The following is a 15665-nucleotide window of genomic DNA, read 5'->3' as shown; positions in this document are numbered from 1 at the left end:
ACTGCATATATTGCCGTGTGTCCAAATGATATTGTTGTGTAATTTTGTCACCATCACTTCATTCTGGAAATCAATGCCTGTGGAGGAAATTTCAACATGTTTTGGCCTTTCCTCAAGTCAAGTAAAGTCAAGTCAAGTTTATTTGTCACATACACATACGAGATGTGCAGTGAAATGAAAGTGGCAATGCTCGCGGACTTTTGTGCAAAAAGACAAACAACCAAACTAACTATAAACACAATCATAAACACACATATTCTTTTACATAATAAATAATGAGTAGAGTTAGTCCCTGGTGAGATAGGCGTTTACAGTCCAAATGGCCTTTGGGAAGAAACTCCTTCTCAACCTCTCCGTTCTCACCGCATGGCAACGGAGGCGTTTGCCTGACCGTAGTAGCTGGTCCTCGGACTTTACCTACATGCTCAATGATAAAACAAACACAGTTTACACTTCCCGCTTACTATCTGAGCATTAATAGCACGTAGATTAGTTGCTTGTTAAAGAAAGTGTATGATTTTCTTTATTATGGAAATTGCAGTTGCAGTTTTAATGCCATGGCTAATCTTAAATGGAATTAATCCTTGTTGGAAAGTCATTTAACAGTAAAATGTAACCTCTTTATTCATACATGTCATATATAATTAAAGTAGACGATACCTTTTACTATTTTCAGATGTCTTGATACAAATAAATCATAATTATTATTACAATCTACATTTTTCACAATTACAGTACATCAATGAAAGAAATAATTGAGTGGCTTCATAATCTGAAGAAATAAAAAATGGTGTCAAAAGCAATACGTTGCAGACTTTCATCTCATTTTATGTGTCTTTCTTACCTCAGAGGGTTATATAAGCAAGCTGATTCCAAACCACTCCTCAGTGTCTCCAAGGATGACAAAGTATTCTCTGCATGTTGACACTAATAGCAATATGAAGCAGCCAATTCTACAGCCAATATAATAAAACACCCTGATGTCTCTATTTTAAAACTATAGTGAAAAGAGCATGAGAGATGAGAGAAGAATTATTTTTCCATTTGTAAGAGGGGAATCATTTTTTTTTAACCCTTAATCTGGGAACATCATTTTATGGGCAAGTAATTTCAGATCTTACTTTGGTATCCGCAGCTTTCATTTCAATTCTGCATTGATACATACAATAAAATGCAGAACAAATCCATTCCTAGCAATGTAAACAGGCACTTGTGATTACACAAGAAAAAAGACGGGGAGCCAAGAAATTTTGAATACTATATTGAAATTTGTTAATATTTGATTCCTAATGAGATGTCAAAGTGTAAGCCGACACTATATATCTCATAAAATAAGTTGCAAAAGCTGCGTTAAGTCACTTGCCAAAAGCATCGCAGAATTTATTGCAGTCTTAACATTTCTGAGATGGTTCCAGCATTGTTCCAAAGTCTGAGTGATTTACTGAAAGCACTTTAGCAGTGTATATTAATACCATTAAATTAAACATCAGTATGTGTCAATTAAAGAAAATTTGATCAAAATTAGCAGTGCGTGAAAAGTATTTCAGCTTTTGATTTGTATTATGATTTTTTTTTAAATTCAGTCCAAAATAAATCAGGTTCACTTCTTACACAAATAATGCTATAATTGTAATGTAATTGATCAGGTAATTCCTCATATTTCAACACCTGTCCATAATCTCTCCTCCAACGGTGATGCACTTCCTCAGCGCAGTCCTGGAGTGTAAGGCAAATTACTAGAGATACAAACATTAATTAAAAAGACAAATAATTTGGCTTACATTCCAGGACTGTGCTGAGGGAGTGAACCACTATTGGAGCTGCCACATTATGGGCAGCTTTTGAAACACGAGGAATCATCTCCTCTTTAAGGTGAATGTAAACAATATTTGGAGATATGAAGGAAATGTTTTAGTCAAAGTTTGTCTCAGTCAGTGGGACTAACTCTGTTAGCAACTTGGTCAGCATGAATAGCCTGGCTGCAGTTATTTCTGTGCTGTATGACTATATGACACTGCACCTAGTTTCAGTAGATAGTAATTAATGGGAGTATGAGAGAATGGTTACAAGGAATTAAGTGAGAGAATGATACTGCTGAGAGTGCTGTGAAAGCAGGCATAGTCTTGATGTGCAAAATTACCTCCCTCCATCTCAGAAGGGAATATGGAAACTTGTTGGAGATGAGTTGCAGTAATGTAGCAAGGACAATTGATTAAAGGTCAGAGTAATGCACAGTCTAGGTTGACCAGAGTCTGCACTATTCATTGCAATCCACTATTAACCCACTATCCGTTGCAATCTTGGCTTGCATTTCATCGTGTAGCAGATACATGTAGATACATTTCCATGCAGACACATTTGAAAAGGATTCTCCACAAGTTGTTTCATTTAAGATGGAAGCTTTTTGTAAGGTTGGAATTTCAGTCACTGACATGCAGTGTACAGATGACATTTGCATATGTGCACACACAGAGGTCAAAATTCAGGTCCTTGTTAATTTGTTCTCTGGAGCACACAAAAGGGTGGGCCTTGCCTGAACATGGGAGTTCTATCCCCTTGAATATTCCCCTGGGTGACCTGTCACAAAGTCCTTTCACTGATTGAGAAACAGCAGAGTTTAGTGGGGTGAGCTAAATTTGCATCCAGAATTCTTGACCTCCTACACATGATCTACCGTGGATGCAGGGAAGTTTAACTCAAGTGTTTCTCTCCCTATTTCCCATTGAGTCGTGGTGCTGTGAGATATATCCAGTTTCTGTAAAAACATGCTTCAGGCTCCCTGTATTACATATTGTCAAAGGGGCAAAAACATTTAAAATTCATAAAAGTTTTTTTTCCTCATTGGGATCTAAGTGATCCTTAACATTCTGAGTAACTCATGTCCCGTCATTATCTCTCTGGTTTCAAGCACTGCATCCTACTGGCACATCGTGACTAGCTTGGTATATTGCCTCTTGTCTACCTTGTTTGCCTTTCTCCTTACAAAATATAAGTTTTGTTAGACCATTCTGGTAGATCACTCCAGGCATTGGCTTTCTGTCAGAGAATCTACGAGGTTTGGAAGAGGGGAAGATGCCATGGCTAGAAATGGTACAGAGGTCCAGAAAACCCATATGCTGAAGGACAAAGTGCCTCAAGGTAAACAAGATACACAAGTCAAACTGAAAAGCCCTTGTCAGGACCGAGCAACCCACTGAAGACCAAGTACTAGGCATTTCATGCCCTCCACAGCAATCTACCGCCTCCTCTGCTCCACCCACTTTCATGCTAACATACTCCACACTTCCCATGGGTACCAAAGAAGTCACTCTATTGACCTTCAAATGAATGGAGTGAGAAACTAGATGAGTCACCAATATAATGTTATTGGACCTACCCCAAGGTGTTCTTTACCTTGGTCATGTGTTCCCCGTATCCATGTGGCTATAATTAAAATTCACCCAAATTCAACGTCTAAAAATAAGTCCCTCTTGACCTTCAAATTAACACCTTCCAAAATTTACAATAAAATAAGGGTATCATCTAATATTTTTAACCTTAATTTCCTTAATTAACCAATTTTCTTGTATATTTTGGAATGTTAAGCTCATAGAGCTCTAAAATTCAGTATTGAATACATTTCTATGGATAACATTGTTATTGTGGTTATGTCAAACCTAATTTTTTTCTAAAGATAGACAAAATGCTGGAGTAACTCAACAGGACAGGCAGCATCTCCGGAGACTGAGGAAGGGTCTCGACGCAAAATATCACCCATTCCTTCTCTCCAGAGATGCTTCCTGTCCCGCTGAGTTACTCCAGCATTTTGTGTCTACTGTACCTTTTGTTTAAACCACCATCTGCAGTTTATTCTTAAACAAACTTTTTTTCTAAATGGTTGAACCAGAACTAGAACAGTAACAATGGAATGAATAATAATGAAATGAGCATCAGTGGAATGGAACAAGCTGGGTGAACACTGTTAATTCTAATGTTTCAATCATACTTTTTGTTTGAATAGTAAGCAACATCACGCAGCATATTTCAATAATCCCTTAACAAACAGACATGGTGGGTACAATGATTCTTGAGCATTTCATATGCGAAGTTAAATCTGCTTTCTTGTTCTGTTTCAAGTCAAACATAAGTACAATCTTTGGGTGCTTTATGCCTGCATGTTCAAATATAAAACATATCTGCATCAATTCAATATGCTTAAAGCCCCTGTCCCACTTTCACGACCTAATTCACGACCTTTTTTACTCGTGGATATTTTTCATCATGATAGAAAGAACGCCCCGACTTACTTGATCCCCCGAGTACCTATGACCTTCTACGACCTACCTACGACCTCCTACGACCTACCTATGACCTTGTGATGACCATGCTGCAAGTATGAGTCAAGGGCAAACTCGGCAGAGGTCGTGAATTAGGTCGTGAAAGTGGGACAGGGACTTTATTTTAATGGTAAGCTGAGTGAGAGTAAAACATACATGCAGATCATTGGGAAGTGGGTTGATTTTTAGGATGGTCTTTGTTGTTAGACTGCAGTTATCTGTGTTAGTTTCAGTATCCATGTAATAGAGGAGAAATAAACTAATAGTCAACAAGAACTGTAAAGATAGTTAAAGGAGGTGAGATGCTGTTCCTTAAACTCCTGGATTCTGTAGTTCCAGCAGTCCTGCTTGCCAGGAGCCTCCAATAGACAATTCATGATTAGGACAATGTTATTTCTTTTGAATGCAGCCAAGGGAATATCTGAAGTATTCAGCTGTCCCATTTTGGAAGAGCCAAAACATTTCAGGTCCTGGATCAAACTTTAAAGGGATAAAATCTTTCAGAAGGTGATGCTGAGAGAGAGAGTTGGATACAGCTCTTTGGGCTAACAGGATCAAGTGATGTGGGGAGAAGGGAGGAACGAGGTATTGACTTTGAATGATCGGCCATGATCACATTGAATGGCAGTGCTGGCTCAAAGGGCTAAATGACCAACACCTGCACCTATTGTTTATGTTTCTATGAAACAATTAAGGCTGTAAAAAGGCTCAGTAGAAGCTAAGCAGAGCCAAGATCTAAGTTATTTATTTTAGCTTCTACAAATACTGAGACCATCGTTGATAGGGATCACTGGCACCAAACCACCCTCACATCTGGAATTTCTCTGGATCTATTTCATTGTCCCTCACACATTGTAAGAATGGGATTAAAATAGAGTATATTTTAATATTCCCCATATTTATTGAATATTAAAGAGATTTCTGAGTATGTAGAAAGATACCACCCTCACCCCACATTTATTCCCCTCATCTCTTTTTCTCTGCGTCCCTTTAGAATGTTCATCTTTTATATGCTCATCATAGAAACATACAAAATTATTGAGGGATTGGACACGCTAGATGCAGGAAACATGTTGGGGAAGTCTTGAACCAGGGGTCACAGTTTATGAATAAGGGGGTATGCCATTTAGAACTGAGATGAGGAACAATCTTTTTCACCCAGAGAGTTGTGAATCTGTTGAATTCTCTGCCAAAGCAGGGAGTGGAGGCCAATACACTGGATGCATTCAAAAGAGAGTTAGATAGAGCTCTTAGGGCTAGCGGAATCAAGGGATATGGGGAGCAGGCAGGAACGTGGTACTGATTGTGGACGATCAGCCATGATCACATTGAATGGCAGTGCTGGCTCAAAGGGCCAAATGGCCTACTCCTGCACCTATTGTCTATGTAGCTATGTATTTTCAAGGTCTTTCCAGGGCCCAGACTTACCCACCTAAACTTCTGCTTCTCTCTCGTCTTGGTCAGCAAAACTAAAATAGTCCACGTATTTGAGAATCCTTGTATCTGAGAGAAATTGGCTGCACTTAATTAAAAAAGAGAGAAAATGAAATTAAATTAAATGGGAACAACAGCACAAGCAATTCTCACATAAAGTAAATCTTGTTCCAAATGAGCGCACTAGGATTATGGCTATGTTGCTTTTCATTGATACTGGCATCCTTGAGAGATACAACTGGGGATATCAGTTGTGTGAATAAAATGAATATGATGACTGTATAATAAAGAATGTTCCATTAATACTGAACATCTAATCCATAATGCTGTAAATTTTACTGAGAATGCAATATTAAGGGCAAATAGGGCACTACAACCTAGGAAACATGTTTACTTAAGGTGGGCCCAGAGGAAAATGATTATACAATTGTGTATAATATTTTAGTGAAACAGAGTGCCCACCAGTATTAAACAGATCAATATAATATATCTTGCTCTCAGATTCATAAACTGGACAGAGGTTATCTTTTAATTCTGCACCTAAAGACATTAGTTTGCATCTTAATCACCTTGTACTGAAGACATACAAATATGCTGAAACGTGCAAAGTGACTTTAATGAAGGCTATTATAAAAGAATATTCAGAACTTGTTACAAGATAGGTATAAGTGCTATCTGTTGAGAACAACTTTAAAGCACAATTCCATTTCTTTTCATGTCGACCAATGTTGCAATAATTATTGTGATTGATAGGCAAAGTCTCTATTTTTTTCTAAGAAGCATGAACACAAATGTTGGCAACTATGGAAAATGGGCTTTTGGGACACATCTATTCTGAACTCTGACTTCTATTTTCATGTTTCTCTAATAAAAATCTGACAGCTGTGATTTCGGATTAAAGATGTTTCATTCGCATGCCTATCCTGGTTGTGCTGCATGGTTCCTTATATTACCAAATAGTCAATATCAAGTGTTCACTCTTTTGGGACCCATTTAATAAACAGTTCCATATCGTTGGGAGACAGACCATTTGTCTCAGCTAATTCAACTGAACCAGGATTTCACACTGGGAGCAGAAAATTCTTGAAAGAAAACAACAGCTGTTTTTTTTTTTTGGTGATAGTGTACGGTGGTGAATAGTTTGGAGGGTCTGGTGACAGTGGGGGACAAAAATAATCTGTTCAAGGAAATTTTTATTTAATTTAATTTTAAAATATACGCAACACAAAATTAATTTGATACTGGATTTTAAAGTGAAATGTTTAATGGACATTGTTGAGTTATTTGTCGCTGTCTAAATGATACATATAGCAAAAATGTTTTTTTTAATTATTGATCTGATTATGAATCAAAATAATCTTTCAGAAAATCTGTTCAGGTGATTTTTGTGAAATTGTCATTGAAGGAGAAATTCAATCTGAAAATATGTGTAAAGACTGCTGTCATCATTGTGGTAAGCATTTAAAATGTGGAAATATTTGAAGAAATCTGATCTGTGTAAAATAATAGGTTTGGTTTAGTCTTAGTTAAACATCAGCTTTCATTACAAAAACATTTTTGATATTTGCTATGGAATCTTAACTAACATATGCATCTCTATTTCATAAGCTCATAGGTGGTAGGAGTAGAATGAGGCCATTCGGCCCATCAAGTCTACTCCGCCATTCAATTGTGGCTGATCTCCCTCCTAACCCCATTCTCCTGCCTTTTCGCCATAGCCTCTGACACCTGTACTAATCAAGAATCTATCTATCTCTACCTTAAAAATAACCACTAACGGCCTTCACAGCCTTCTGTGGCAAAACATTCCACAGATTCACCACCCTCTGACTAAAGAAATTCCTCCTTATCTCCTTCCTAAAAGAACGTCCTTTAATTCTTAGGCTGTGACCTCTGGTCCTAGACAGTCCCACTAGTGGAAACATCCTCTCCACATCCACTCTATCGAAGCCTTTTACTATTCTGTACATTTCAATGAGGTTCCCATTCTTTCTTCTAAATTCCAGCGAATATAGGCCCAGTGCCCTCAAACGCTCATCATATATTAACCTACTCATTCCTGGGATCATTCTTGTAAACCTCATTTGGACTCTCTCCAGAGCCAGCACATCCTTCCTCAGATATGGGGTCCAAAATTGTTCATTATGATGTGGAGGAGCAGCAACTCTTCCTTGGGCATTATGTCCTGGTTATTTTTTTAATTCATAAAATAGTTGATGTTTTCCTCCAGTGAACTGATGTGTGGAGATAAATGCATTGATCCCAAAAATCATTATGGAATCAACATAATCTGCTGTTAAACTAAAATGCATAATCTGAAGATAACAAGTTTAATCACAGCATTTTACTACTGAATTATTGGCTAACCCACATTTGCAGTTCCAGTGACTTCCATCAAAGCAACAGAGGAGGTCATTCAGGTCATTCTTTATATCCTAGATCTTTGACTAACCAGTCAAAATTATATTATTATTGAGTATTGACATCATTTCTGACTCTCCTTGGAAAATATATTTCATTGTAGAATCCCATGGACTCTGCCTCATTCTGAACCTGTGGCAAATCACTCATCCTGTTTAAAATCTCCATCGTAGGTACAATTCTCCTAACTCTCCTCTTCTTCTGAAGTAAATTAAGCTTGCATTACTAGAGCAACAGAGACATAGTCTAAATGAGACCCAAAGTTGACCTCCCCAGAATTCATTGCCATTCAAAGGTGGCCGCAGATGATTGTCCAAAGCACTTGACCATATAAAATAGTGCCCATTGGAACAGGTTAATTGAACCCTGAGACCTTTTTTTAATTTGCTTCAGCCCAAAATAACACTTCACATTAAGGGAGAAACTGGAATATGTCCTTATAGATCTGAGCCAATATTGGTCAACTCAGTATTAATTTTTTATTGTAATAATGTCCTGTTACCAGAAGAAATCTGTAAAGAAAAATCTGTAATTTTGAAGAACTTGTGAACTTTATTACTTAATTAGAAAATATCTCAACATAACAATTTTCCGTTTAATAATATTTAAAATGATCCACTAGCATCGAAGTAAAATAATGCATTGGAAGATTAAAGAGAAAGGCTTTATATTCGCTATATATTGGATTTTTAGCATCAATCGTTTAAAAAAAAGGAACATATCAATTTTGAGTACTAAGTGAAAGGGAAAGTACACAGGTAAAAAAATAAATAAAACATTGTTTCTCTGCAATAAGATCAAGAATTGCCAGCATTGTTAAGGAGTTTGATCTGCAAAGTACAAAAGTGGAGATAATATTTTGAACCAGATCCACAATTCTGCAGGTGCAAATTGTAAGAACGGAAAATAACACAATTACGCCACAGAGCATCAACTGAAACATTAAATCAATTTCTCCCTCTTGCAGGCATTTCCTCAACAGCGGATTATTTCCAGCAGTTTTTATTTAACATATTAGATATATGCTCCTCAAGCCTCTTCTTTTAGCAATGACCACCTCCCCAGTCTGACCTTTCTGATTCTGCTGAAGGTTTCTAAACAAAATGTTATTTATTTTCTCCTCGGGAGTTGTTTTTTTTTTTGTTTTTTGGTGCTTTCCAGGCTTTTTTTGCCGGCTATTTCAACAACAGAGTCCATGGGATTCTACAATGAAATATATTTTCCAAGGAGAGGCGAATGTTACATTCTTCACTCAAAGATTTTTTTGTTTTCTCTTACGGCTTTCTGCATATTTCAAATGCTAGAATCCAAGTTTTTAACAATCAGGTATGTAGAGAAAAGCAAGGAACTACAAAAAGCTTGTCCTTGATATGTTTTACTGAGAATTCACAACTGCAACATTCCTTACTGTTCATTGACTTTTATTGTGTGAATTGCTGATCCTATGGTAAACTAAGGAGAATTTTTGGCAGTCTGGACCCTGTTCAGTGAATCACAATTCAAATCTGGGAATCAAAATTAAAAGATGAAGCCGTGTGAATTTCAAGCACAGCGCTCTGTGCAGGGAGTTAATACGCGTACAGACTGCCTGTGCAAACTACATTCAAACTAATGTGTGATGTTATTGCCTCTGAAGCTATACTGAAGATCACATGATTTTTGAGCATAATATAGATTTTCTACAGATTTCCTTTTACATTTCTTTTAATGTGACAACTGGGGATTATCCTTTGGGGCAATGATCTGTAAAAGAAAGGATAGTTTAGGAAAATTGACTGTTTCATGCTTAATTAGCTCAGAAGAAAATCAATTGAGAGAAATTGTTGCAACTGGTGAACTTCATACTTCTTAAACTGTGTTGGAGTCATGCAGCACCAAATAGGCCCTTTGGCCCAACTTGTCCATGCTGACCACAATACAACAGACATAAAGAAGAATAGAAGTCACAACTGCTAAATGTATTTAGGAGATTATATTTATACTATTTATATAATGATATAATGATAATATCATTTATATAATGATATTTATATCATTAATAAATCATATCTCTTATCGGTGGATTGTCATCTTGTGTGGTGGGGAAGCTTGTGTGGTCTTGAGATCCTGAGAGCGATGTTGTCTGGAGCTATGCTCCTGGTAGGGCCACCCATGGCGGTAAGGTTGAGGCCTCTGACAAAGAACAACCCAACCAAGACCTCAACGGTGGACCAGGCGGAGGACGATGGCTGACCTTAGTGGAGCATCACAAAGGCTGGGAAGGCGGATGAAGGCCACAACAGAAAAGGGTCTCCGGTCGTCTTGGACTCCATGCCACTGGATCCTGACCCAGATCTGTCAGGTGGCTGTCTGTGCACCAGCATCCCCACGTTAAACAAAGTCACGCACAGGTGTCCTCCATATAGGGAATAGCACCCTGGAGATATCCATGGTCAGCCACAACCAAAGGGGGCCGAAGAATAAGGGGGGGCTCTTTTAAAACTGAGATGAGGAAGAACTTCTTCACCCAGAGGGTGGTTAATTTATGGAATTCACTGCCCCAGGGAGCAGTGGAAGCAGAAACTTTAAATATATTTAAGACTAAAATAGATGGTTTTTTAGCTGCCAAGGGGATAAGGGGCTACGGGGAGAGGGCAGGGATATGGACCTAGGTATGGTTAGTATAGTAAGACCTGAGTGATCTCCTGGACAAGTGTCGATCGCCTGGATTGGGGTCGGAGAGGAATTTCCCGGATTTTTTTCCCGAATTGGACCTGGGTTTTTATCCGTTTTTTTGCCTCCCCCAGGAGATCACGAGGTTCTTGGGGTGGAGAGGGGTGATAGCGGTATAAAGGGGAGGGTAGTGTCTTGTGTTCTGTGTCTTGTGTCTACTGTTTGTGGGTAAGTGTGTCTGTTTAGTGTTCAGCCATGAGCGAATGGCGGTGCGGGCTCGACGGACCTGGTGGTCTACTCTCGCACCTACTTTCTATGTTTCTATGTTTCTATGTTTCTAAGAATAAATCATATAAATGATGATAATATAATTTATATTGGCTCCTTCATTTATTGATCAAAACTAATTTGTCATATGGCTCCTAGTTCTATCATTCCTTAACAACAATAGTAACAATAAATGGCAGATATGGAATAATTATTTTTTAATATGTTAATATTAATTTCCTATGATTCTGCTTGTTTTCACATTGGCAACTGAAATAGTGTGGCCAGTGAAAATTCTATATTTAAGAGATGCTTTTAAATTTAACAGCAAATTGTCAAAACCAATTGTGTATAGTGAAGGTTACAAGTTTGTAGATTGCACTTTAAACACTTTTACAGAGTTTTTAGAAATACTGTTAACAAAGCAAAGTTTTATTCTTTTTTTTTAGTTTATACTGGTTTTCATCACTTCAGACAGCAACATTAATTTCAATTTAATTCATACAATATGTAGTTCTTATGACTTGCATGCCAGCTCAATGGTGCAAAAATAATTGGTTAGTTAAGTCTGGATTTGCAAAATGGCTTCACATTGATAAATACAGTAGATCATTAGGAAAGCCTACAGTTTCAACTCATGATTACAAACCTGATTGGCATCTTTTTTTCCCACAGGGCCTGACTGTGTTCTGTACTTTCATTGTAGCCACTCCCTGCTGGTTTTATAATATCTTTAAGGTTTACAGGAACATAGTGAGGATGGGAAAAGCCTAAGGGAAAATACAATTTTAAAAATTGTTACAAACTGGGTAAACATTAAACATAATTGAAATAGTTTGCATGATTTGCTGCAATGTTTTTGATTCCGGAATTAAATATTTGAAGACATAATAAAAATTGTAAATTAAACACAACCTGTTAAAATGATTATGTAAAAAGATGACCTACTTAATGATATCTTCATCCAACCATTCCTCTTCTGTGGAGTAACAATGACCACTGAGGATTTGTTGTTTAGGTTTGATATTCATTCTTGTTTTTGCATAGTGGAAGAGCTTGTAGGAGAAGGGAATCCCTACAAAAGGTTGCAGCCCAAGTCAAAGGTGGATTGAAGTACCTTCTGACACTGACAGATGTAAGTTTAGAGCCAGAGGTAGGAGCAATATCTGTGACAATCATAGAGTCATAATCACAGGTCCCTTGGCTGAACATCCACACTGACCAAGACGCACTGACCTAAGCTGGTCCCATTTACCTGCATTCGGCCCATGTTCCTCTAAACCTCTCTTAACCACATATGAGTCCAAATGTCATTTAAATGTTGTTATTATAACCATTCAATCCTAGCCATATCCATAATCTCATTGACATTGGATTGTTGTGGTCTCTACTTCTTTCAAACACTCCTCGTTCCCTTGTACAATAGATCCTTGGATCCCACAAGCCATTCGTCATCGTATTAGTAAACAGCTTTCCAATTGTAAAATCTTTTGCAAACTTAAGAATGTTTATTTTTTGTGAACACTTGAAATTAATTTAAATCTGTAATTCTCATTTTCATTCCTGCGGTATGTCCAGGTAAGATCTAATGAAGTCGTTTTTTCTCTCTTCTATTCCCAGTTTAATAAATCTCAATGTCAAGCAACAATGGTCCTCTGCTTTTAGTGGTTCAGTTTAACTTAGTTTGGAGAAATCACGTGGAGATAGGCCCTCGGCCCGCCGAGTCCGGAGCTGACCAATAATCAACCCAAACACTAGTTCTATCCTACACTCTAGGGACAATTTAAGAAGCCAATTAACCTACAAACACATATGTTTTTCAATGTGCGAGGAAACCGGAGCGCCCAGAGAAAACCCACACGGTCACAGGGAGAACGTACAAACTCCGTACAGACAGCACCCGTGGTCAGGATCATAGAAACATAGAAACATAGAAATTAGGTGCAGGAGTAGGCCATTCGGCCCTTCGAGCCTGCACTGCCATTCAATATGATCATGGCTGATCATCCAACTCAGTATCCCGTACCTGCCTTCTCTCCATACTCTCTGATCCCCTTAGCCACAAGGGCCACATCTAACTCCCTCTTAAATATAGCCAATGAACTGGCCTCGACTACCCTCTGTGGCAGAGAGTTCCAGAGATTCACCACTCTGTGTGAAAAAAGTTCTTCTCATCTCGGTTTTAAAGGATTTCCCCCTTATCCTTAAGCTGTGACCCCTTGTCCTGGACTTCCCCAACATCGGGAGCAATCTTCCCGCATCTAGCCTGTCCAACCCCTTAAGAAGTTTATAAGTTTCTATAGGATCCCCTCTCAATCTCCTAAATTCTAGAGAGTATAAACCAAGTCTATCCAGTCTTTCTTCATAAGACAGTCCTGACATCCCAGGAATCAGTCTGGTGAACCTTCTCTGCACTCCCTCTATGGCAATAATGTCCTTCCTCAGATTTGGAGACCAAAACTGTACGCAATACTCCAGGTGTGGTCTCACCAAGACCCTGTACAACTGCAGTAGAACCTCCCTGCTCCTATACTCAAATCCTTTTGCTATGAAAGCTAACAGACCATTCGCTTTCTTCACTGCCTGCTGCACCTGCATGCCTACTTTCAATGACTGGTGTACCATGACACCCAGGTCTCGCTGCATCTCCCCTTTTCCTAGTCGGCCACCATTTAGATAATAGTCTGCTTTCCTGTTTTTGCCACCAAAATGGATAACCTCACATTTATCCACATTATACTGCATCTGCCAAACATTTGCCCACTCACCCAGCCTATCCAAGTCACCTTGCAGTCTCCTAGCATCCTCCTCACAGCTAACACTGCCCCCCAGCTTAGTGTCATCCGCAAACTTGGAGATATTGCCTTCAATTCCCTCATCCAGATCATTAATATATATTGTAAATAGCTGGGGTCCCAGCACTGAGCCTTGCGGTACCCCACCAGTCACTGCCTGCCATTGTGAAAAAGACCCGTTTACTCCTACTCTTTGCTTCCTGTTTGCCAGCCAGTTCTCTATCCACATCAATACTGAACCCCCAATGCCATGTGCTTTAAATTTGTATACTAATCTCTTATGTGGGACCTTGTCGAAAGCCTTCTGGAAGTCCAGATACACCACATCCACTGGTTCTCCCCTATCCACGCTACTAGTTACAGCCTCGAAAAATTCTATAAGATTCGTCAGACATGATTTACCTTTTGTAAATCCATGCTGACTTTGTCCAATGATTTCACCACTTTCCAAATGTGCTGCTATCCCATCTTTAATAACTGACTCTAGCAGTTTCCCCACTACCGATGTTAGACTAACTGGTCTGTAATTCCCCGTTTTCTCTCTCCCTCCCTTCTTAAAAAGTGGGGTTACGTTTGCTACCCGCCAATCCTCAGGAATTACTCCAGAATCTAAAGAGTTTTGAAAGATTATTACTAATGCATCCACTATTTCTGGAGCTACTTCCTTAAGTACTCTGGGATGCAGCCTATCTGGCCCTGGGGATTTATCGGCCTTTAATCCATTCAATTTACCCAACACCACTTCCCGGCTATCCTGGATTTCACTCAATTCCTCCAACTCCTTTGACCCGCGGTCCCCTGTTATTTCCGGCAGATTATTTACCAAGACGGAACCAAAGTAGTTATTCAATTGGTCCGCCATTTCCTTGTTCCCCATGATCAACTCACCTGTTTCTGACTGCAAGGGACCTACATTTGTTTTAACTAATCTCTTTCTTTTCACATATCTATAAAAACTTTTGCAGTCAGTTTTTATGTTCCCTGCCAGTTTTCTTTCATAATCTATTTTTCCTTTCCTAATTAAGCCCTTTGTCCTCCTCTGCTGGTCTCTGAATTTCTCCCAGTCCTCCGGTATGCTGCTTTTTCTGGCTAATTTGTATGCATCATCCTTCGCTTTGATACTATCCCTGATTTCCCTTGTTATCCACGGATGTACTACCTTCCCTGATTTATTCTTTTGCCAAACTGGGATGAACAATTTTTGTAGTTCATCCATGCAGTCTTTAAATGTCTTCCATTGCATATCCACCGTCAACCCTTTTAGAATTAATTGCCAGTCAATCTTGGCCAATTCACGTCTCATACCCTCAAAGTTACCTTTCTTTAAGTTCAGAACCATTGTTTCTGAATTAACAATGTCACTCTCCATCCTAATGAAGAACTCAACCAAGGGGGCACGTACAACAAGACTGCTAACTAACTCTTCCTCATTACTCAATACCCAGTCTAGTATAGCCTGCTCTCTCGTTGGTTCCTCTACATGTTGATTTAGATAACTATCCCGCATACATTCCAAGAAATCCTCTTCCTCAGCACCCCTACCAATTTGATTCACCCAATCTATATGCAGATTTAAGTCACCCATTATAACGGTTTTGCCTTTGTCGCACGCATTTCTAATTTCCTGTTTGATACCATCTCCAACTTCACTACTACTGTTAGGTGGCCTGTACACAACACCCACCAGCGTTTTCTGCCCCTTAGTGTTTCGCAGCTCTACCCATACCGATTCCACATCCCCCAAACTAATGTCCTTCCTTTCCATTGCGTTAATCTCCTC

At 38.8% G+C, this 15665-nt stretch overlaps 1 long non-coding RNA gene across 1 annotated transcript in view; it reads right to left on the bottom strand.

The window, feature by feature from the left end:
- Positions 1-9406: 9406 nt before the first annotated feature.
- The window catches only part of LOC116971550, a 69005-nt gene continuing 62746 nt past the window's right edge, over positions 9407-15665 (bottom strand). The window contains exons 2-3 of the long non-coding RNA XR_004411520.1: positions 11740-11860; positions 9407-9914 (exon numbers count right to left, since the gene is read on the bottom strand). This is a non-coding gene — a long non-coding RNA (uncharacterized LOC116971550). The remainder of the gene's footprint in view (positions 9915-11739; positions 11861-15665) is intronic.

Source organism: Amblyraja radiata, chromosome 1 (assembly GCF_010909765.2).
Source record: "Amblyraja radiata isolate CabotCenter1 chromosome 1, sAmbRad1.1.pri, whole genome shotgun sequence".
NCBI classification, from domain to species: domain Eukaryota; kingdom Metazoa; phylum Chordata; class Chondrichthyes; order Rajiformes; family Rajidae; genus Amblyraja; species Amblyraja radiata.
Note: the sequence above shows the minus strand (reverse complement) of the source record. Positions and strands in the feature narration are given on the sequence as shown.